This window comes from Cynocephalus volans, chromosome 1 (genome assembly GCF_027409185.1).
Source record: "Cynocephalus volans isolate mCynVol1 chromosome 1, mCynVol1.pri, whole genome shotgun sequence".
Taxonomy (NCBI): Eukaryota; Metazoa; Chordata; class Mammalia; order Dermoptera; family Cynocephalidae; genus Cynocephalus; species Cynocephalus volans.
The window spans coordinates 80,224,451-80,248,203 of NC_084460.1; the positions used below are offsets into that span (position 1 = coordinate 80,224,451).

At 44.0% G+C, this 23,753-nt stretch overlaps 1 protein-coding gene across 1 annotated transcript in view; it reads left to right on the forward strand.

The window, feature by feature from the left end:
- The window catches only part of ARHGEF26 (Rho guanine nucleotide exchange factor 26), a 115,617-nt gene that overhangs the window by 76,801 nt on the left and 15,063 nt on the right, over positions 1 to 23,753 (forward strand). The window lies entirely within an intron of this gene.

Consider the following 23,753-nt stretch of genomic DNA (forward strand, 5'->3'; position numbering starts at 1 on the left):
TTTTCGTCACAGTATTTCTCCTCTCAAACCATTCCCACTCTTAAAACACACACACACACACACACCCGTCAGCTCTGCCTTTCTCTAGGGAACACTCTTTATTAAATGTACCTAGTACATGTAAGGTAGTAAAATATTTTCCTGCTGGTCCTACATAAATACTTCATCTTTTCTAGAATAAGAACTTAGAGTAAAAACAAATCTGTGGAGTGTTATTTCCACATATGAAGGCAGGGTGGGCTGAACTGATGGTAGATGACAGGAGTGGGCTTAGTTCATAGGTGAAATTCAGGCAAGGTGGAGAGAATCATAGAAACAGACCCTTTGAAAATACAAAATAAATGTACAAATCTATCATGAAATTTTCACTTCAGTGCTACTTCTGAGTTGCTGACGTTGTAGCTTGAAAATTCGAACCAAATTGGAACAGAGATTGAGCTTTTCTTTTAGCTCCTTTTAATCAGACCATATTATGAGTTATGTCAGCTGCTTGGCTGTCTAGCTGAAGCAAAAATTTTGTGTGGTCTACACTGAAAAGCCATAATATGACTATGATAAATACAGAAAAATGCTGATAATTACTTTTCATACTCAGGAAAATGGTATTTCTGTATCTCCAAGGAGAAATTATCTTTCTTACCTGGGGTAGTATCAATAGTTCTAATAGCTAAGTAAATTTTATAAATAAAGATTGGAGAGAGATTATAATTTCTGTATTTTTATGTTTTGTTGGTTTCCAGTGAGACAGCATGTTTCCTTGGCTTTCTTCAAGATGTTTTGTTTTTAGGGGATAGTGATTATATATGTCTCTTCAAATGCCAGAACTCTCGACTTTTGATATCTTCCAGCTGTTGAAATATTTGTTCTGTCTCAATGGATCAAAAGCCTTAACTAAACTTTTGATTTAAATGACAAAATATACAGTACATTGACAGTACAAAGCCAATTTTAGGTATAAATGTAGTTTTGATTATGATGACTTTGGTGACTTGATGAAAACATTAAGGGTATTTAAACCAGTACAGTGCTACTTTTATTCCTGTAATTGCACAGAACTACTCAATAAATAGAGACTTTTGAAAGTTAGAATTAAGGTACATGCTATTCCTACTTAGCAGTGTGCTTTGCTCTCCACAGGTAGTTTTGCCATTATATTTAATGTTGCTCTTCTAGCTTTTCTACATTTATTTGTTCAGGTATATTTGAACTTGTATTATTAATAAAAGAAAGAGCAGGATATACAGCTCCAGTGCAGAGGGCAACCTTAGTATCTAACTTTGCTTTTACCAAAACTGAGGTTTTCTTGCCTTACCAATTAGTTCATCATATTTCTAGGGTGCTCTTAATTTAGGGAATCGCATTGGAGTCCCAACTTGTTTATGACCTAGATATGTGGTGAGGGTGACAAGCAGTCCACAGAAGCTTGACAAACAAGCCAGGTTAAAAATGTACAGAATGCACAGCCTTATTTACATGATAGCTTCAAGGAGGCAACTGCAAATACTTTGCATGCCAGAGGCAGCAGCAAGGGAGATACAGCAGTTTTGAGCAAGGCAATAATTTAGTCTTGGCTACCAGGTAGAGATAAAGGATAATTACCTGCGCTGGCTCTTCAGGACTGATCCAACCACCCACTGCCTAATTATAATTCCAGGGTTCAGTCAAGGAGCTTAGCTGCTGGGTCTCCAGTGATTTTCAGCATCAGGGAGACTTTCCAGCTACTGGGAGAGGCTGCTTGGGAGGACAGTTACTTTTCCTCCCCTGATCCAGATTGGCAGATGGTTTATGCTAAGCACTTTCAATAAATTGCTGGGGTGTGTGGCCCCTCAGCTTTGCAGTGCATGTGTTACTGCTAGTGCTTGCAGAGCTGGGCTTGGTTAGTGGCCACAGGGCTATCTTCGAAGACAGGAATTCTCACTTTTTTGGAATATTAAAAGAAAGTTTAAAATTTCCATTATACCATACTGGCCAGCCACCAAAATAAAATAAAATAAAATTTTTATTAGCTTTGGGCTGCTTGTGAGCCACTCTATTAATAGTCTGTTCTACCAGATTTCAAAAGGATACATGATTATCTGAGTACTCTGGATGAGAAAGTGAATTGTTTGGTGACCAGAAGTTACCCGGGTACTGAAAGACTCCCGCAGTGGGTAGTCAGTCAGTTCAGGGAGACCCTCCCAAGGAACAGCGAGACCACGGCTTCGGATGCAAAAACAAGAGGTTTATTGAACACACAGGTACCCGGGCGACTCAGTCTTTCGAAAGACTGGCGCGCCGAGTAGAGCTCCTGGGTCCTTTTTATAGCAAAAAGCGCGGGTACAGAAGCGAGAAGCAAGGTAATTGGTTAGTTTAAATCAAGCCAGGGGTGAACTTCGGTCAAGTGGGAGTCCTTGAAACAGCTGAGGGGCACTCTTGAAACTTTAACTGACTTGTCTATTTCTGGGAACTATCCGCCCTTTGCCTCGGGCCGGGGCCCAGGTGCATAACCACAGATATCCTGTTTGACTCTGTTCCCCTTGTTTCTTAACTTGACTTTTTGGCTGTATTTTCCCTATACCCTTGTAAAAAGCACTTCCTTCATTCCCCCATTTCTCTTGTGGATCGCTCTAATCTTAGAGCGGAATTAAAAGTTATCTTCGCCATTTAAGGTTTGGTATTTTTGCCTAAGGACCAGAATCTTAACTGCACTTACCCTATCATTGATGAATTGGACTAGTCTATTGATGACGTAGGGCCCAAGGGTGAACAACAGAAGGAGGAGTAATAGGGGCCCGGCGATGGTTGACAGTAGGGTGGTCAACCAAGGGGAGTTATTTGATCTGGTTATAAGCATTTTCATAGTTTGAGTCAGGAGGCCTGACTCTTTTAGAGGCCGGTGCATCAATTTCTGGAATATCCCAAGCCTCGAGACCCGCCGCCAGGGCACATATATCAGGGGTAAGGGAGGGCCACCAAGTCCAAAGGGGGTGGACTTCTGTCTTGAACCAGACAACCTTTCCAGTTTGGGACAGTACCTGCCAGGTGAGGGTGTTGGGCTGGTTAGGGTTATTACTTGGTAGGCTTGCTCCGCCGCCGCCGAATGCGCAACTTAAGAGGATTATCAGTCCTCTCCAGCTCCCAGGATTCATCTGGTACGGAGGGTGGCGCAGGCTTGAGGTGAGAAGCATGTACCCAGGCTGCAATGCCATCAACTTTTACTGCGGTCGGGGTGGTCAGCAATACCAGATACGGGCCTTTCCACCGAGGCTCAAGGTTGCTGGGTCGATGGCGTCTGACCAGCACTTGGTCTCCGACCTGGAACGGATGAGGGATGGCCACGGCACCTGGCTCGTATACCTCCTTGATCTGGTCCCAGATCTGGGTTTTTACAACTTCTAAAGCCTTTAAGTGAGTAAATAAGACAGGAAGAAAGTTATCATCGGGACCCAGTGTTCCTCCCAACTCAAGTATGGGGGGGGGTCCCCCGTGGAGGATTTCATAAGGGGTCAGACCAAGCTGGCCAGGGGTATTCCTGGCTCTGAACAGCGCTAAGGGAAGGAGGGCCACCCAGTCTTTTCCACCGGTCTCTAAGGCCAATTTAGTTAAGGTCTCTTTGATGGTTCTATTCATTCTCTCTACTTGACCTGAGCTCTGGGGCCTATACGCACAATGTAATTTCCAATTTATTCCCAGTTGTGTGGCCAGTCCCTGGCTTACCTGAGCAACAAAGGCTGGGCCATTATCTGACCCGATCACCTTAGGGATCCCGAAACGGGGCAGGATTTCTTCTAGTATCTTTTTACATACAGTCAGGGCCGTTTCAGTTTTGGTAGGGAAAGCTTCTACCCATCCAGAGAAAGTATCTACAAATACTAGCAGATACCTGTTCCCATACCGGCCAGGCTTTACCTCTGTAAAGTCTACTTCCCAGTATACGCCGGGTCGATCTCCCCGTTGTCTTTTTCCGGTCTCTCGGTAGGTGGTAGTCGCATTAGTCATGGCACAAGCCGGACACCGATTGGCGACTTCTTGAACGGTGGACCGGAGATTCGGGATGGAGAGGCTGGTGCGGCTCGTTAGTTGAAGGAGCTTTTCTGGTCCTAAGTGTGTTAGCTGATGTAACCGCTAAATGAATTCTTTTCCCTGGTCAGGAGTGAGCTCTCTTGGCTTGGTCCTAGCTTGAGCAGGCTCGATTGGCTCTTGAAGCTTTATAGTTTCTGCTAGCACCCTGACCGACAGGGCGGCTTGTTTTGCAGCCTCGTCGGCCCTCCGGTTCCCGGCCGCCACAGGGTTATTTCCTCTCTGGTGGCCCGGGCAGTGGATAATGGCGACCTGCTGTCCGTGTAGATGTTGATGTTTTTTCCTTCGGCTAGGCGTAATGCCTGCGTCAAGGCGATTAGCTCGGCCTTCTGGGCTGATGTCCCTTCTGGCAGGCTGCTTGCCCATACCGTCCGTTTGCCATCTACGATGGCGGCCCCTGCTCTCCGCTTACCTTCCACAATGAAGCTGCTACCGTCTGTATACCAGGCAGGCACTCCGGGCAATGGCTGGTCCTTCAGGTCCCGTCGAGTCCCAGCTTCTTCAGCAAGGATTTCTGAGCATTGGTGTACTGGGGTGGATTCTGACTCGACTGGTAGTAGGGTAGCTGGGTTCAGGACAGCAGGGGGCGCGAAAGATATCCTTTCGTTTAGCAGCAAACTCTGGTAATGAGTCATTCTGGCATTGGTCATCCACCGATTGGGGGGCTGCCGCACAATACTTTCGAGGCTGTGGGAAGCAATCACAGTCACATTTTGCCCCAAGGTTAACTTATCAGCGTCTTTGAGGAGGAGTGCCACTGCAGCAACCGCTTTTAGGCAGGTTGGCCACCCACTGGCCACTGGATCCAGTTTTTTTGATAGATAAGCTACTGGCCGTCGCCATGGTCCTAGGGTCTGAGTAAGCACTCCTCGGGCTACACCGGCTCTTTCATCTACGTATAGAGTAAATGGTTTGGTGAGGTCTGGGAGAGCCAAGGCGGGGGCAGACAGCAAGGCTTTTTTTATGTGGTCAAAAGCCTTTTGATGCTCCTCAGTCCAGGTAAAAGGAATGTTTTCCCTTGTCAGGGGGTACAAGGGTGCAGCCAGGGAAGCAAACCCAGGAATCCAGAGCCTGCAGAATCCGGCAGTACCCAGAAATTCGCGGACCTGCCTGGGGGTTGTGGGAGTAGGGATCTTCATAACTGTAGCTTTCCGGGCCGGGGTCAGCCATCTTTTTCCCTCCTTGAGCAGGTACCCCAAATAGGTGACCTCTTTCTGGCATAACTGGGCCTTTTTAGCTGATACCCGGTACCCCAACTTACTCAGTTCCTGCAAGAGCTTTTGTGTCCCTCTTTTGCAGCCTTCATATGTGGGAGCTGCCACTAGGAGGTCGTCCACATATTGGAGTAATATGACCTGGGGGTTGAGAGCCCTAAAAGGAGTTAAATCCCGGTGGAGGGCCTCGTCGAAGAGAGTGGGTGAGTTCTTGAACCCCTGTGGCAGCCGTGTCCAGGTCAGCTGACCAGCGTTACCTTTTTCTGGGTCTCTCCACTCGAACGCGAACAGTGGCTGGCTGTTGGGGTGTAGTTTGAGGCAAAAAAAAGGCATCCTTGAGATCCAAGACTGAGTACCAAGTGTGACTAGGCGGAAGGGAACTCAGGAGGCTGTATGGGTTTGGGACTGAGGGATGAATGTCTTGCACCCTTTTGTTAATTTCTCTCAAGTCTTGGACTGGCCGATAGTCATTGGTCCCTGGCTTTTTTACTGGTAGCAGAGGGGTGTTCCAGGGCGACTGGCAGGGCACTAAGACCCCTAGGTCTAAGAACCTTTGGATGTGGGGTCTGATGCCTTCCCGGGCTTCTTTAGTCATTGGATACTGTCGGACGGCCACCGGTGAGGCACCCGATTTCAGCTCTACTACTACTGGTGGGACGTTATTGGCCAGTCCCATACCTGTCTTTTCTGCCCATACGGTGGGAAAAAGTTGGAGCCAGGATGGGTCGATGGAGGGAGAGGCCGGCTTTTCATACAGCCGGTATTCTTCTTCTAGGTTTAGGACCAAGCACATGGTAGAGTGATCTCCCCATGTTACTTGTGGGCCCTCTGTAGAAAACTGGATTTGGGCCTTTAGTTTGGTCAGAATGTCCCGGCCCAACAGAGGAGCAGGGCACTCAGGTATGACCAAAAAGGAATGGGTCACTTGTTTATGTCCAACCTTTAAAAGTCTTTGTGTGGTCCAGGGGTAGACTTTGCTGCCGGTTGCTCCTACTACGACTGTCCGCCTGGACCCTACCTTCCCCATGGGTTGGGTCAACACCGAATGTTCAGCCCCGGTATCGACCAGAAACTCGATGGGGGTCCCCTCCACAGTCAGTGTTACCCTAGGTTCGGGGAGGGGGTCCGAACCCCGACTCCCCTAGTCATCTAGGGATAGAACCTTGGCTTCTCTGATGTTCTTTTTCCGGGGACATTCTCTTGCCCAGTGACCCTTCTCTTTACAGTACGCGCATTGGTCTTTGTCTAGAGGGGGTCTTCCATCCCTAGGTGTTTTCTTTGCCCGGTTGCTCAGGTTCCCTGTCTGCCTATCTCTAGACCCTCTTTCACCTACCACTGCGGCCAAAATCCTAGTCAAGTTTTTTTTTTTTTTTTTTTTTTTTTTTTTTTTCTTGGCGCCTATCGCGCCGTCTCTCTCTCTCTTCTGTCTCTCTTTTTTCTCTTTCTTGTTTTTCCTCTTCTGTCTCTCTCTTGTGGTACACCTTTTCTGCCTCTCTCACTAAATCTTGTAAGGAATAATCTTGGAGCCCCTCTAGCCTCTGCAACTTTTTCTTGATATCTGGGGCTGCCTGTCCGATGAAGGCCATTGCAACTGCCGCCTGCTGTCCCTCAGAAGAGGGGTCAAACGGAGTGTATCTCCTATATGCCTCCATCAGGCGTTCCAAGAAAACCGAGGGGGGTTCTACCGGTCCCTGCAAGACCTCTCTTACCTTAGCCAAATTGGTGGGGCGCCGGGCTGCCCCTTTGAGACCTGCCACTAGAGTCCGGCGGTAGACCAGAAGACGCTCCCTACCTTCGGCCGTGTTGTAATCCCATTGAGGTCGATTGAGGGGGAAGGCCTCATTAATGAGGTTCTCGAGTTGTGTAGGGGCCCCGTTGTCCCCGAGAACGTTCTTGCGGGCCTCCAGAAGAATCCTTTCTCGCTCTTCAGTGGTGAAGAGGATCTGGAGTAGCTGTTGGCAATCGTCCCAAGTGGGCTGGTGAGAGAACATAAGGGACTCAAGAAGTCCCGTGAGTCCTGCTGGTTTTTCAGAAAAAGACGGGTGGTTAGACTTCCAATTGTAAAGATCTGCTGAGGAAAAAGGCCAATACTGTAGAGGGACCAAGCCATTAGGCTCAGCTGGGGGCCCTATGGCTCGGAGGGGCAAAGCTACGGTGGAGTCAGGACCGGAGCCGTCTCTCGGACTGCGAGGTTGGCGGCTCCTAGTCCCCGCAGCCGGTCCCTCAGGGCTAGGATCACCGGGCGCTCGGCCTGGTGCCGATCTGTTTCCCTGAGGGGCCAGAGGGGGCAGCGGAGCCGCCGGGTAAGGTGGGGTTTCAGAGAGAGAAAATAGGTCATCTGGTGTCGGGAGGACGGGGGGTTGGGGAGGGGCGGAAGGCTTCCTTGTAGGTGGCCTTTGAGTATTTTCTGATCCCGAAACAACAGCGACTTTGCTGGAGGGTGGCACCCAGGGAGGGGGATTCTGGGCGAGGTCTTGCCATACCACGACACAGGCAACCTGGTCCGGGTGTCCTCCGGTCTCCTGAAAAACAATCTTTTTAACTGCAAAAATGACAGTAAGATCAAAGGTTCCCTCTGGCGGCCAACCTACGCCGAATGTGGGCCACTCAGACGAACAGAAAGTCTGCCATTTTCCTTTTTTGATCTCCATGGACAGATTGTGAGCCCTGGCTTTGACATCTTTCCAATGATCTAGAGTAAGGGAGAGGGGCGTAAGGGCACTTTGCCCCATCTCGAAAATTTCCAATAGGGGAACGACGACGCAAAGACCTATCACAACTAAGACAAAAAGAAACCAGAAACGACGACGAGACCGAGTGCCGTAGAAATAGAAGAAAGAGTCCGATGGCAGAGCGCGCCTCCCGAGACGCGGTGAGACCAAAACACAATAATCCTCTGCCAAGGGGTCCACCAGGCGTCCCTGGTCCTCCCCTGATCCTGGGACGTCTCCCAGGATTGCCGGGTGGCGAGCCCCCGAACACGTCTGTTCGCTACCCGCACTTCGCTCCCAGAGCGACTAACCCGGAACAAACTGAAACCAAAATGCGCGCGCTCAGAAAAGACAGTCGAAATCACTGAGTCAGACACAGAGACGAGACACAGAAACGAGACACAGAACGACTGCTGGCCAGCTTACCTCCCGTTGGTGGGTCGGTGGTCCCTGGGTGGGGGTCTCCGATCCCGGACGAGCCCCCAAATGAAAGACTCCCGCAGTGGGTAGTCAGTCAGTTCAGGGAGACCCTCCCAAGGAACAGCGAGACCACGGCTTCGGATGCAAAAACAAGAGGTTTATTGAACACACAGGTACCCGGGCGACTCAGTCTTTCGAAAGACTGGCGCGCCGAGTAGAGCTCCTGGGTCCTTTTTATAGCAAAAAGCGCGGGTACAGAAGCGAGAAGCAAGGTAATTGGTTAGTTTAAATCAAGCCAGGGGTGAACTTCGGTCAAGTGGGAGTCCTTGAAACAGCTGAGGGGCACTCTTGAAACTTTAACTGACTTGTCTATTTCTGGGAACTATCCGCCCTTTGCCTCGGGCCGGGGCCCAGGTGCATAACCACAGATATCCTGTTTGACTCTGTTCCCCTTGTTTCTTAACTTGACTTTTTGGCTGTATTTTCCCTATACCCTTGTAAAAAGCACTTCCTTCAGTACTACTAGAGCAGACTTCTTGACCTCAGCACGACTGACATTTTGGGCTTTGTTGTGGGGGTCTGTTCTGTGCGATGTAGGAGTTTTAGTAGCATCCCTGGTCTCTACCCACTGTTTGCTACTAGCACCTTCCCCAAGTTGTGACAACCAAAAATGTCTTTAGACATTGCCTAATTTCCCTGGGAGGCAAAATCGCCCACAATTGAGAACCACTGTACTAGAGAGTGATGGGAGATTGTAAACCAGCTTTGCCTTCAGAGTAGTAAAGATGTGTAAGTCTATCAGACATGAAGCAGTAATAATAGTAATATTGTACTACAAAAGTAATAGATTGTCCAGTTGTGTATTAGTCCATTTCTGTGCTTATAACAGAAACACCTGAAACTGGGTAACTTGTAAGAAGACGAAATTTATTGCTTACAGAATTGGAGGCTGGAAAGTCCACAGTCCAGGGAACACTTCTGGTGAGGGCCTTGGTGGTGACTCTTCACAGTAACGCAAGGTGTCACATGGTGAAATGGCAGAAGCAAGAGAGAAATTAACCTCCTCACTTGCTCTCCTTCTAAAGCCATCAGGACCACATCCATGACCACCATTAAATCATTAATGAATTAATCCATTCACTAGGGCATGGTCTTCCCAATCTAATTACCTCTTCAAGACCCCACCTTTCAATTACCATGATAGGATTTCCCACGCTCTTAGCACTATCATAGTGGGAATTAAGTCTCAATCAGCTTTGTGGGGACATCCAATCCCCAACAATTGTATTTATAAGTTAACGAGTTTGTGCCTAATAATAACTTATAATTTCCTAATCACAGACTGCACCGACATGTACAACCCTACAGGTTGAGAGTACTATTGTCCTTAATTTTGAAATGCAGAAGTGAATACAAGACCTAAATAGGTTCAAATTCCCAAAAGACTTATTTTGTAAGGTGGTTAACTGTCATTCTCTTAACTGTTATTCTCATTCAGCCTTATGTCTGGCTTAGGTCTTCCTTCCCAATTTTTTCTGAAGCTAAAAACAGAGTTTCCTTCCTTGTATTAGTTTTCTACAGCTGCTGTATCAAAGAACCATAAAGTGGGTGGCTTACAACAATAGGAATTTGTTATCTCACAGTTCTGGAGGCCAGAAGTTTGAAATCAGTGTGTTGGCAGGTCGGGCTCCCTCAGAAGGCTCTGAGAAAGAGTCCTTCCTCGCCTCTTCCAACTCCTGCTGGCTCCTGGCATTCCTTGGCTTGTGGCAGTGTAACTCCAGTCTCTGCCAGTGTTTTTATCTGGCCACCTTCTCTCCTGTATCTGTGTGTCTCTAAATCTCCCTCTTTTTATAAGAACATCAGTTATTGGATTTAGGGCCCACTCTATTCCAGTATGACCATCTCTTGATTACATCTGCAAAGACTTTTTATCCAAATAAGACCGCGTTCAAGGTGCTGGCTGGTTAGAACTTCATTATGCTTTTTTGAAGGGCACAGCTCAACCCATTACACTCCGTCAGCTAATCATTTCCTCACTTAATCACATAATTAAGAAATGTGCCATAATGTCTTAAGCTAGTTTTGGAACACATTTTTAAACATTAATTTATGCCATTTTTTGTGGATTTCCGAATGTCATCATGGTCCTGTGACTTGAACACCTCTATTTGAGGGCCTCGTAGGTTGCCTTCATGTCCAAAACCTCTTCTTTCCCCAGGGTTTATTCCCTCCTAAGTAAAAGTCACCTCCACCCACCCAGCTGCTCCCTGGTAACCCTGAAAGATTGCCTTGACTTTCCCTTTTCCTCACTGTGCTCCATGTCCGGTCAGTCGCCAGTCTCCTAAGCAGCCCACGAAATTGGCTGCTCTCTTCTGACATTGCCACCACCCTTGCACCAGCCACCTTGCGCTCTGCCTGTAAGACACATCTGATGGGACTCGTGCTGCTGCCCCTCCATCCGTTTTACATTCCGCAGCTAGAGTGTGCTTTTTAAAAGACAAACTTACCCATTTTGTCCCTTGCAGAAAGTCCTTCCATGGTTGTACCTTGTACTTAGCATAAATGCCTCCTGAACACTACCTGCTCCCTTTTGCCCTTCCTGGAACTGTGCACCTTCTTAGCCGCTAGGACCTGGCATGTGTTTTTCTCTCTGCCTGGAATGTTCTCCCTTCCTTCCTCCTCCAACCTCACCCCACATCAAACCTTTTCTAGGAAAAGTCTTTATCCTTTAGGTCTTACATTAATTGTCACATCTACTGGGGGTTATTATCCAGCTCTCTAGAGTGGATTTTTCTCTGTGGTGCTGTAAAACCATATACCTCCATTGCCATGCAATTGATGTGAATTGTGTGCTAATGTCTGTCTTTTTGCCCTTTGTATACCCAGTGCATAGCCAAGCACCTTGACCTGTAATGCTCATTTAAAAAATATTTGTTGAATGTGAACTAAACATGTAGACAGTTAAATATAAACATTTTGAATGAATGCATTATTCTGTGGGCAGATTACCCCCTCCCATCCTACTCTCATGCTAAAATTTCCCTGAATTCTCTTTTATTTTTAAAAGATATGAAATTTTTGTGTTCTATTTCATTATATGGTCACTTTTTTAAAAATTATTTTTATTAGCACGTTCATTATTATAAATCATACTTATTCTTTATGCCCCTTATCTAATATCTCCCCTTTTCCTTCCTCCCCTCTCTTATTCCTCTGTTGGTTTGTTGCCTAGATGATCTGTCCAGTATGAGACAAGTGTGAACGATTCCTCTTATTATCGTAAACAGACACTTCTTCTATTACTCTGGAGTGTGCTTTATGGAAAGAGAGGACCTCTTCTCTTTTTTTTTTTTTTGTCTCTGCTGGTGCCTCTCCTTGTGTCAATGCAGTTGAGAGTCTGGCGTGCCATCTGCACGGTGGCTGTCACTGCTGCTTATAGAGACCAGCCCTTTTCTGGCAGCCATGGCAACTGCAGTGGCTGTGGTGGGCTACCCACATGGAAATGGTGTTTCTGATGTGCTCTTTACCTGGTTGTGGCTGGGTTTGTCTTCCCCCGGATCCATGCCTCAGGCCCCTTGTGGGGCCCCAGAACAGTGGCAGCAGCTTGCCTAGTTGCAGCTGGGTCATTTTTTAAATAAACTTTTTTTTTTATGCTGAAAAAATGTATATTTAGAATTAGCCAGCTGGACTCAATTTGGATGATTTTGTTGGCAACATCCAAGCATCATAGTCAGGAGCCAATTGTACGTATGTCGTCTTCTCTCCATCAGTCCTGATCAGGGTGTTGACTTTGGCTGCGACAGTGTCGTGGAGCTTCGTCACAGTGTGTTTGGTCTGGTGCTTGTTGGCCTTGACATCCACAATGACACAAGTGTATGTTGTCTTCCTTCTTCTTTATGGTCCACTCAGCATTCAGGGTGAACTTGATGATGGCATAGTGGTCAAGCTTGCGTCTCCTAAGGACTCTCTTCTGAGAATATTTAGGCTACTATTAGAGCTGCAGTGTGTTAGGCCACTGGAAGGTGGTGATGTGTGGGTGGATCTTCCCTTTACTGTGGCTGTGGACACCATTCAGCACTGCCTCTGTGGCCTCCAAAGCCTTTGCTTTGGCTTAGGCTTTGGGAAGGACAGGGGCTTCCTTCTTCTCTTTTTGCACCATCTTCATGAAAAGATAAATAAATCTTTCTAATTATTTAGTTTTGGCAAAAGCAAATCTGGAACTTTGTGATCATGTGGCTTCTCACATCCTCTGAAGCTTTGACCCATATACTTATCTATAAATGTCACATAACCTCAATTGATAAAACATCCAAGGCTAGTTACAAAACTGCTTTGTAGAGGAATCAATTTGTTACTTGCTTTTATTTTGTGTTATTGTTTCAACTAATGTTTTGGGCTGCAAGTAAAAGTGTACTCATATGAAAGGGCTTAAGTAATAAAAATGTTGAAATTTCTCTCTCTCTCTTTCTCTCTCTCTCTCATACACACACACACACACACACACACACACACACACACACACACACACACACACACACACACACACACACACACACACACACACACACACACACACACACACACACACACACACACACACACACACACACACACACACACACACACACACACACACACACACACACACACACACCCCAAGAAGTCAAGTGAGTCTGGGAAACCCTACATACTCTGTTCCTCTTTGGGAGATTCACTGTTGGATCATTTAGGCAAGTTTTTGGCTGCAGGTAACAGAATTCCCAAATAACAGTGGTTCAGCAATAAAGAAATGTGCTTCTCTCACAACACATGAAAACTGAGAGTGGGCAGTGCAATTCCAGCAGTCATTCAGACCCTGCCCCTCTCTAGTCTTCAGCTGCACTGTGCTCTGAGCTCACTTTTTGCCCCATGCATGGAGCTTCATGGTTACAGATGGCTCCTGCAGGTCCAAGCATCATGATTTCATTCAAAGACATGAGAGAGGTGAGGGTGAGGAACAGAGACTGCCCAAAGGGGGCTTTCCTCAAGTGCATTTTCTTTTTTATTGGCAGACAGTTCCCAGACAGTTCCCAGAAGACTTCCTGTACTTCATGTTCATTCTTGGGTCACAAGAATTCTCATTGTAAGGGAGGCTGGGAAAACAATTGCATGAAAAGAGGAATAGAAGAGCCATGCATCTCCTGCAGATGGGCATGAGGGCTTGATGGACAGGAAGCAGGAGAGGATGGTGGCTGACGAGATAGTAGCTGGTTCCAGCCACAGCTATGAAAACCCCTTTTCCACAGAACACCTGTTAACATATGAGTAGTTTGGGAAAAAGCAAGAGCTATTTAAAAGTACAGCATGGGCTGAGCCCGTGGCGCACTTGGTAGAGTGCTGCGCTGGGAGCGCGGCGACGCTCCCGCCGCGGGTTCGGATCCCATATAGGAATGGCCAGTGCGCTCACTGGCTGAGTGCTGGTCACGAAAAAGACAAAAAAAATAAAAAATAAAAAAAAATAATAATAAAAGTACAGCTGACCCTTGAACAACAAGAGGGTTAAGGGTGCCAACCCTCCGCACAGTCGAAAATTCACATATAACCTTGATTCCCTCCGTATTTAACTGATAGCCTATTGTTGACCAGAAGCCTTACCGATAACGTAACAGTCATTTAACACATAGTTTGCATGTTGTATGTATTGTATACTGTGTTCTTACAATAAAGTAAGCTAGAGGAAAAAACAAGCTAGAGAAAAGAAATCTCCAAAAAATTTTTCATTTTATTTATTGAAAAAAATCTGCATGTAAGTGGACCCATGCAGTTCAAACCCATGTTGATCAAAAATCAAAGGTACTGACATCTGGCCTTTAGGATAAATGGGGTGGGCGCATTAATTTCAAAGGAGACAGAAGTGATTGGAGATCTAGAATCACTTCCTTTCTTGGCTGGTGTTCATCATCCAGCTGTGGTTCACGTGAGTATCCTGTTGGTTGTGACTGTTTGCTCCCACAGTCCAGGTGTGCCCTTCAGAGCATTAGAGCATGTGATGGATGAGCCTGGTCTGTGCTTTAGGCACAATAACAAAAGAATGCTGAATCTAGCCTGGTCTTATCTGTCACAGTAATGTTCTGTATTCTTCTCAGTTCTCTGTGCCAAATGATCTAGCCATGGTGTTTTCAGGTATTCTTTGTAGTTAGATCAGTAGTATCAGTACTAATGATGATAAGAGTCTATATTATTGAGCACATACAGTGTGCTGTTCATTGTGCTCAGAGTGCATATGCAACATATTGAATTACTATAGTTACCTAGTATTATGTCCATTTTACAGATGGAGACACTGAGGAAGAGAGAAACAAAATATGTTTCTCAAGGTCTCTCAGCAGAGACAGGATTCTGATCTGAGTCTGATTCCAGAGGCTCAATTTCTTTGTGTTCACTACTTCTTGATTTCATTTTTCTAGAATATTATCACCTTTTTCCTTATCCTATAATATCACTGGCAAAAATAGCTAGAAACTCATATCTTTTTTGTTTGTTTTGAGAAAAACGTTTTCCAAAGCAAGTTTTTGTTAAGAGAGTATTTTTATAGTTTTACTGGTTGTAGGAGAAAAACTAGAACCAGTACCAAATTATATTTGCAAGCTTTCCTCTACCCTTTAGCTAATCTAGTGGCAGAATCTGGGGAAGCATTTCCCTTTCTTATATTTCCTTCCTGCAGACATTTAAGACAGTGTATTTCCACTTCCCGATTCCTGGTCCCGTAATTACTGTGTACTCATACGTTGACATAACTTGAGCTCTATGACACATTACAAGTCCTCAGGTTTTATAAAGAGGATTTTCTGTAGTGGAATACTACCAGGTCATTATCATAAGGCCAGGGGCTTAAGTTAGAATTTGCATTTTCCCAAGTAGTTTGGGTGCTCAGTGGCTTACAGCTGTGACCTGGAAAGGGTCATGACCTGGTTTGGTCTCATTTTAAGTTTTGCCAAGGGAATGCTCTTCCCCATTTTAGAAAGCTGAAGTCACCTGACATTATCTGTTTTCCTCGGCAGAATAAACCCCTTTCTTGGGAAATTAACTTTAAGAGTATCGTGGATAAAGGAAAGGCAATAAGACTCAGATTCAAATCTCTTATTCCTGGAAAGTAAAACTTGGATTATTTCTGATCCTTGTGGCATTGGGTTCTAAATTCAAGATGGCGAGATGGGGTGGGAAAGAAACAACAGCCCCGTTTCTTTTTCCTCCTCCTTTTTTCTTTCCACTGCCGTATGCACCCTGATTCCTCTGATTGTGAGGTATTATTTCCTCCTAGTCTATCAAGAGAGCTGACATCACCATTCAGTGTTGGAAGCTGCCACTACTGAGAATGTTGATACCTGGAGTCAAAAAGAACTGGGATCAAATCCTGGCCATGTGACCTTGGGCAAGTTACTTTTAACCTCTCAGAGCCTCAGTTTTCTCATCTGTAAAACTAGGATAATAATGTCATCTTCGTAATGAGTCTCTGAGAATTCAATGAGATATGTACATAAAGCTCTAACTGCAGTGAATAGTCCCTGTTACGTAATTGACTCATGCTATCATTATTTTATTTTAGTATTGTGTTTCTCTTTCTAGAGATCCTGTCGTAAGTCAAATTATTGCCCTTCTACTTCTGGAATATTTTATTGTTTAAAAAAGTGGTTTCAAATGACCTTTATGCCATTTCTCCACAGCTGACAGTTGTGGTACATTCTGGGACCAGACCTGAATTTATGGCCTCCGAAATAAGAACGGTTTAGAAGCAAATGCTTTAGCTCCATGCTTTTCCCTTGTTATCAAGCCCACTCAGACAGCGAGTGAGGGATAGTTGTTGATCTGCTTTTATTCTTTTCTAAATTGGTGTGAATCATGTGTACACTTTGTAGTAGCAATTTCCTTGCAACACCCCTTACAGCTGATTAGGAGACACTCTAACATTGTGGCTGAAAAAAAGTGAATTAAGTGTATTTTCCCTTTTCATTGAAGGAAGACAGTGGTGGTAAGCCTGAATAGGAGTGTGGCTTTGCGCCTGTAACCTTGTCACCTACTTGAGCAGCTGCCTACATGCTCTTGAGAGCTTGCTGAGTTCTGGTTATCCCAGGGAGAAAGCTTCAGTGAGTGATCACAGCCTCTCGGAGCTGGCTGTCCCCTGACTGTCAAGGTTGATGGGTTCAGGGCATCCCAGGGGCAGCTGTGGACGTGCTGGGCTGTGAAATCTGGTATTCTGTGGTGACAGGGATGGGGGCTTCTGGTCCTGTTGGGGATCATTGGCCATCTTTCTTGGTGGCAGTGAATCACAACAGATCCGATGAATGTGTGACCCTCATCTCTGCTAAATTCTTGACAATGAACAGGAAGTGTGTGGCATGTTTGTTAATTTTCAGAATTATTTTGAGGAACTGAGCAAGTACGGCTGTTTGAAATCAATTTCTGGATAAATATTGTGCCTTGTTTTGCTGGTCAGAGAGCTCGCCAACTTATGAAATTTCCTGACATGGGTATTTAGCTCTAATTATGCTTAGTCCTCTTGCCCATTTGCAAAGCACATATAATTATCAGGCTTTTAACAAAATGTCAGGCAATTTAAATGGATGGTGTTCTGTTAAAAAAGTTTAAAGTAAGAGCTAACATTTTCTGGGCATTTACTATAAATCAAGTGTGATTGTAAATGCTTTACACACAATGAGGTAATAAATGTATTATCTCATTTAATCCTCACAACAATCCAGTGAGGCTGGAATTGTTACCCCCATTTTACAGATGAGAAAACTGAAGCACAGAGAAGATCAGTAACTTGCTCGAGCTCACAAAGCGAATGAGTGATAGAACTGGGATCCTTACCAAACATTCCAAATCAAGTCTGTACTCTTACCTGCTATACTGTACTTGTATATTATTCCACAAAAACTTGTTAGTATAATTCTAAAATCAAGCTTTCAAGTTGAAGTCAGTCTCGGTTAGGTGAAAAAGTGTTTCCACCCCTTAACTTGAAACACATTTTAGCATAGTCCAATGTCCTCCATCCCAGCAATGTTTGACTAGATTATTTTTATTCCACTTAAGCACAAGATCAAGTGTGGGGATTTAGGAATCATGTTTTAGAAGGAAAAGGGAAACAAGTTGAAATCTGCAGAGAAAGAGTTCTGAGACGTGTCTCGGAGGAAAGTAGGAAGAATTTCCTTTGATCTCATAAACCCCATGGGCTCCTGTGTATCAGCACTACTGGAAGAACCACTGAATCCCTCAGAGAGATTTAATGCAACAGGGTCTAGAAAAAAATCTTGCAGAACGGCCCTGAAGAAGGATGACTTAGAAATGTCACAGGAAGGCATTAGAAGAAGAAAGTAAGAGTCTCAGGATATCACAGCTGCTCAATGTCATCAAATTCTTTATTTTTTATTTTTAAGTCAGATTTATTGAGGTATAATTTACATATGGTAAAATATACCCCTTTTTAAAGTGTATAATTTTATGAGTTTGGACAAATGCATATAATAGCATAAACACCACCATGATCAAGATACAGAAGGTTTCTGTCACCCCAAAAATTTCTCTCAAAGCCCTTACCATCAGTCCCTCTCTCTATTCCCACCTCTTGGCAACCACTGATTTGTTTTCTGTCATTATAGTTTTGCCTTTTCCAGTATGGCACATAAGTGGAATCATACAGTATGTGGAATTTAACATCATCAAATTCTGTACAGATATCAATGAAAAATAAGGGTGAAATCCAGAGTATTGGACTTGGTGGGGTGTTGGGTCACGATGACCTTAGGGAGCCATTTCACTGACATATAAGCACCGGGGTCTGAGAAAATGCAGGCAGCTGCTATCTCAGGAGACATTTGTCTTGGTACCCACAGATTCTAGTAAAGGTTTTTTCAGGATGGGGAAGCTGTGTGGATGTTTTAAACAAAACCGATTGAGAAGGAGCTACTGAATGGGTAAAACATAAATGTCATTATCTTGAGGATATATGCCAAAAATCATTGTGTTTGGTTTTGGATAAATGTTGATAGCATCTTTTCTTTTAAACTTAATTTAACTCTTACAAAAGGAAGAATTGGAAGTGCTGCTTGTGTTTCCATCTGTCAGATCTGGGCTACAAGAGAGTTCTGGAACAATGCAAGGTAGTATGGGAGACTTACAGTTGGGGCTGACAGCAGTGGGTCGTGGGAAAGCTGGCCTTTGCAGTCTGACCTTTCCCCTTGCTTCCCCATCTCCATCTTTTCGTCCACACACCTGGGTCCGTCTTGGTCAATTAGCCTATTTCCCACTCCTGCTCACCGTTGTTAAGTACCTAAGATGTTTGCTAATAAGGGATAAGGTGGGAACTCTTTCTAAGGTGCATGTGTGCTTAAAAGCAGCTCCCCGATCACAAGGCAGACCGCACAGGTCTGTGTCCAACAGAAAGACCTGTCCTGCCACCCACCTCTTCTTCATGACTCCTGTGTGCCCAGAGCTTGGATTCAAGGAAATATTCTGGTTCAAGGAGTAAGACTGGGATTCAATTTTTTTTCCAGATGTTTTCTCAAATGTCTCAATATTGTTTATTGACTAACCCCTCAGTTCCCTACAGACTTGTCACCTCTGTCATTTACTAAATCCCAGATGTGTTTGTGTCAATTCATGAGCTCACTGTTCTGTTTCACTAATCTATCAACCTATGCCCTGGTCCCAGTCTTAGAATTACTGCAGCTTTACAGTATGTTTCAACATGTCATAGGGATTCTTCATTCTCATTTGTTTTTTTCAGTCTTTCTGGCTGTTTTTACATGTTTATTTTTCCATATGTTTTAGAATCTGCTTGCTATTCCTGTCCTTACCACCTCCCAAAAACCTGTGTGTGTTTTCATCAGGATTGTGTTAAAATTATATATTAATTTAGGAATAATTGATATTTTTATAATATCAAGCTTTCTTACTTGTTAATTCAGGCCTTCCTCTAAAGTTTTTTAGGGTTGTTTTCATATAGGAGAAACCCGGTAAGTTTAATCCTAAATATTTTATGGGTTTTGTGGCTATTATAGATAAGATGAACATCTTCAATATTTTCTCACGGGGTGTCATTCGTATGTAGAAAAGACATTATTATTATTTTTTTTACCCAAGCACTTTGCTGAATTCCCTCTCACTTTGTAGTGTATTTTCAGTCGTGATGTCATCTGAAGTAGTCAGTGGTGAGTAGGACAGAAGAGACTCCATCCCTTAGGAGTTACTTTGCATCCTGAGGGGTCACAGACACCCAGAGTGATGACAGTCTTCACATCTATGCATATATAATTTTTTACATGTCTTTTACCTTTACTTGCGAAACAGTTCAAGCACGCAGAAAATTATCAAACATTAACATACCTATCATCGAAATTTAACAAATACTAATTTTTGGACACATTAGTGTCCGCTTTCTCCTTTATAAACAAACAATAAAAAAGATATAAAATGCTGCACATTACCTAAAGTGTCTCCGCCCTCATTCCCTCTTCCTCCTCCTTCCCACGGTAGCTATCGTGCTGAAGTTGGAGTCTGTTATTCCTGTGCTCACTGCTGCAAATGTGTGTATATGTAGTTTTGGCATTTTGAAAGTGTATGTCAGTCATATGTAGTTTTTAAGTGTTTTCCTGTTTAAAAAGAAATAAACATATGTCCAATATGAGAAATTCTAACCTTTATTGAAATTGTGGGACAGAAAGTTAAGGTGCACCAGAATAATCTCTTGGAGAAAGCCACTGTTTCCAGTAATGGATATCATTCTTCCACACATCATGCTGTGTTGCATGTAGGAGAACCAAACACTGTCTCAGCTGCTTAACAAAGAAGTTACCTTCCAGAGGGAAAAATAATTGAGATTCATGTTCTCTGTTGATAGCTCTTTATGTGGTTTAAAAAAAAAAAAAAGAAGAGAAAGAAATCTCAAAAAGGTTACTAGGACTTTAAGTAAATTTCAGTAGGGACTCCCATCATTTTTTATACCACAGGGCATCAGACTTTATAGATTTGATTTGATGGCTGTGCCTGATAGCAGCCGCTGCTTGCACAAAGCAGACAGCCCTGGTTAGCAGCTGGTAAATGTGGAGCACATAGAAGACAATCAAAGGAAGTCTCCATTCAGACTTCTTCATGCAAGGAAAGGTGGTTTTTCCATTTGCCTTTTTCTGAGCGATTAAACTTCCTAATTATATGATCCAAATGGTTTCACAGACTATGTAAACCATATGTTTGTTAAATGATAGAGGCAAACGTGGGGAAGTCTGATTAGCATCAACTTCCCTCAGGAAAGAGGTTTCTTTCCCAATCCAACTTACCCTGCTTTATACTTACTGGACATGGGTGAGTTGGCGGAAGAGGGAGATGGGCTGTGAATAGCTGCGTCTGGCTATGGAGTCCCCCCTCCTCCTGCCCAAGCACATGTTTTAACACGGAGGTGTCCTTCTGGGTCAGGATGAGAGAGGAGAGAGGTGCTGGCTGACATTAGCAGAACGAATTTCATTCAGTCTTCAGCAGATGAAGAGAGGAGAAAATACTCTTGATTATTTTGAACCTTCACTAAAAGAGTAGTGAAGAAGTTGTAAACACCTGCATTGTTTGTTATGTAAAGCAGAAGTTTATTGGTCTAGATAAAATAATGATATTGAATGATTGATAGTAAATCTCTTAAAAACAAACAGGCGAATATGTTTCCTATATCCTATTTAGGATCCAGAAGGTCAAACGGTGAGCACAGTTCCCTGTTCGGGCTGTGCAGATGTGTGGAAACAGATACTTGGGGTGAACTCACATAGCTATGAGTAGAGTGGCTGCAGTTCATCACCCACACTGGACATCTGAGAGGACAGCAGGCGTAAACTGGGTCAGACAGCCACCCTAGCTCTAAATCAATGGTATTGTAGTTGTCACCACTTAAGAGAACAATTAATAAACATTTTAAAAAATTTATCTCCTTCTGTCTGTAATCACCCCCAAAAGACAATGATCCAAAACATCAATGAAACATACTAGCTGGTTTTATTTGCATTTAGACAAAAACTGGGGGAGATGCGAATTCTGAAAATTAAGAGAGGAAAAAAAGACTTAACTAATTTATTAATGTTAGTTTATATGAGTTTCCTGTGAACTACTGGTCTTGAATTTTATTGGGTACGACTTAATAGGTGAAAACAGTTTATGCTGTAGAATATTGTATTAGTCCATTTTCTGTTGCTTATAACAGAAATCCTGAAACTGGGTAATTTATAAAGAAGCAGAACTTATTTCTTACAGTTTTGGAGGCTGGGAAGTCCGAGGTCCGGGGAACACATCTGGTGAGGGTCTTCTTCTTTTGGGGACTCTCTGCAGAGTCCCATGGGGATGCAGGGTATCACATGGCAAGAATGGCAAGAACACTTTCAGATGCTCTCTGTATAAGGCCACCTGTCCACACCCATGATAACCAATTATTAATCCATTCATGAGGGCATAACCCTCACTGTCCAATCACCTCATAAAGGCCTCACGTTTCAACAATGCCTCATTGGGGATCAGTCTTCCACGTGAGTTTTGGAAGGTACAGACATTCAACTCTTACCACATATACATTTCTTTGGCTTTTGTTCTTTGGCAATGCCTATGGTATCTATGGAAATGTCATTGTTTTGAGCCCTTCCTAAATAACCTGTGTTCACAACATTAGGTTGCTCCAATTTCTCTGCCTGAAGCAGAATTATTTTTAACTGGAAACAGGTGCCTTTGACTGACAGGTCGTCTTTTCTGGCTTGTGCATCAAGACCAAAAGTGTAACTAGGAAATGCAGAGAGAGCACAGAGACAAGCAGGCCCTAGTTGATCTTCTTTTTCTCATTTTTGACGTTGTTATCGAGGTTTTGCTTTTGTTTTGATGGTTTCTTCTTTCGTTCATTTGTTTGGTTTTTGGAGGTTTTCATCCTGAGTCCTTGTCTGTTAATGTCTGAGATATTTACACAACATTATGACCTTTTTCCGCTCTGCTAAAAATTGACTGCTTTGTTTCTAGTAAACATGGCCTTTTAAAAATATAATCATACTTGATTGTAAAGTGTATTATCCTGTTTCCTCCTTTTATGAACATCATGTGTGCCTTGATAAGTCTCACTTTGAATATGGGAAGCATGTTATGTACCCTGGGTGTGGGTGTGCTGTTCTGTAGGCAGTCTCGGGAGAACTTTGGAGATGATCTTACCACATGAACTTTCAGTTAATACAGATTACTGTCCTAGTAAAAAATAGGCTTGATCAGGTGTCAGTATTTTGCTTTTATAGATAACTGTGTTTGCTGTTTTCTGAGGGGAGAATCTATTGAACTAAATTTTAGAAAAGATTATAAAGTTTTTCAAGAAGAGTTACAAAGCAGTGGCTGACAGACAGTGTCCACCACTGAACAAAAGAAATGCCAAGAAATCTTCAGCAAAGTGGTCTGTTCTGAAATTCCTAGTATGTTTGATTGGGCATGAGGATTTTTCTTTTTTCTTAGCTCCCTTGAGCTCATATATTTGCATTTGTTATTAAGTAAATTAATTACTCCCTATTCCTAGAATATATTAGAATGTATTGTGTATTCATCCATTCACTTATCAGTTATTTACTGAGTTCCGGAGGTTTGGGATTTTCCAGGCAGGTACATCCAAGGAGATGAGCATGTATGCAAGGAGTGATTTTAACTAGGTACCAAGAAATCGAGGCTGAGTAATTTGGTATGCATGAACAGGATGCCATGAAGGATTCAAGTTCAGGGAGAAAGTGGTAAAGTCAATGGGCTGTAGGAACTGTTGGGTTAGATAATTGTTGGGGTTGAGAACTAGAGGAGGTGAGTTGAAAAGATGGGGGTGCTGGTTAGAGGGTGGTATGTTTGATGCTGGGGTTACAGGGAGGTTGTAGTTGATGGTCATGACAAGGTCTAAGGTATGACCATGGATAGGTGGCTGAAGTAGGGCAGAGGAAAAGATCACTGGAGAAGAAGAAATCGAGGAACTGAGAGGTCAACGTGATGGAAGGATCCTCCACATGGAAATTCAAGAAAGCAGTGTTGGAGAGAGACAGTGAGCCAGCAAGTAAAGTCATGAGGAAGGATAGGGAGTGATTCGGGGTCAGTAGGTGACTATAATCATGATAAGGAGATGATGGCATGAGCTTGAAGGCCGAGGACTTTTGGAGAAGAGGAGTTGAGCATTGTCCGGAAGCAGGACTGAGAAGCAAACAGGCAGAGAGCCCTCAGGGGGTACGGTGTCCTCCAGGGAGAGCCAAGTGTCTGTTAAAGCAAGAAGGTAAAGAGAGAGTTCCCAGAAGAGACTGAGCATTTAGTAGATTTTACTGGATTCTCTAACAAGGTC